This window comes from Pteropus alecto, unplaced genomic scaffold (assembly GCF_000325575.1).
Source record: "Pteropus alecto unplaced genomic scaffold, ASM32557v1 scaffold11, whole genome shotgun sequence".
NCBI classification, from domain to species: Eukaryota; Metazoa; Chordata; class Mammalia; order Chiroptera; family Pteropodidae; genus Pteropus; species Pteropus alecto.
The window spans coordinates 2,380,958-2,381,998 of NW_006431956.1; the positions used below are offsets into that span (position 1 = coordinate 2,380,958).

Below are 1,041 nucleotides of genomic sequence, written 5' to 3' on the forward strand. Positions count from 1 at the left end.
GTTTTTAGGTAATGTCAGGCCGATTTGATCTCTCAGTGGCCTTCTTGTGGCTTTGAAGAAAAAAGTCCTATTTCTTGAATTTGAAAATTAAAAATAATGCTGATAAGCATTCCCTGGTTTAATCCACACCCCGCCCCCAAGCAAATTAATCAGCAGTTGTTAAACTTGTTACTTGTCATTAAACTTTTAATTTCCTTAAAACGGTTACACGCAAGACAGATATTAACTTGCCAAATCTGATATTTAGCTAAACGTACGCTTTATTAGATTTTCTTAGTCATGTTTTCTATATTGTGTTTTAATCTTCCACGTGTGTGTTTCTCTTTCCATTTCCATTTTAATTGCTTCTTGTCTCTTTTTCTCTTTCTCACCAGAGCAAGCACGGGGCCGAACGTGTGGTGGGCGTCCGGTGTGCTCATCGATGAAAGTATCTAGAGAAACAAGTGATGGTCTATATTCAGAACATCTGTTTCCTGTCGCCAGAGACTATTTGCTAGTCATTTCGTTAGAGCATCTTGCGAAGCTCCTGGCATCCACGAGAGGATGACAGAAACGGAGGCGTTTAAACACTGAGACACTTTCCTGTCGTATTTATTTATTTATTTGTTTGTTTGTTAATTTAATTATTATTAATGCCTACAGCACCTGGTCTTCCTGGGTGGTCTCCCATCCAAGTACTAACCAGGCCCGATCCTGCTTAGCTTCCGAGATTAGACACTGGGCTTGTTCAGGGTGGCATGGCCGTAGACCATGGACCGTGGCTCCACTGGGGCATGAACTCAGGACCTTCTGCGTGTAAAGCAGACGTGCCGACTGCTCCACTATGGAACCACGTCCTCCTGTGGACTTTTAAAAGCTTAAAAAAAAAAATCGTTTATGGGAAAAAGCTGAAACTTTAATTTTCATTCTATCCTCTAGGGCAGAGTTTGTCTACCTTGGCGAAATTGCCTTTGGACCAGATCTCCCCGGAGGAGGAGGGGGGCCGCCTGTGCGGTGCGAGAATTTAGGAGATGAGAGAGTCGTAGCCATCGATTCCTGGGC

The 1,041-nt window shown here is 43.2% G+C and overlaps 1 pseudogene; it reads right to left on the reverse strand.

Moving 5' to 3' along the window:
* Positions 1 to 633: 633 nt before the first annotated feature.
* Positions 634 to 749, reverse strand: LOC112475697 (annotated as a pseudogene).
* Positions 750 to 1,041: the final 292 nt, after the last annotated feature.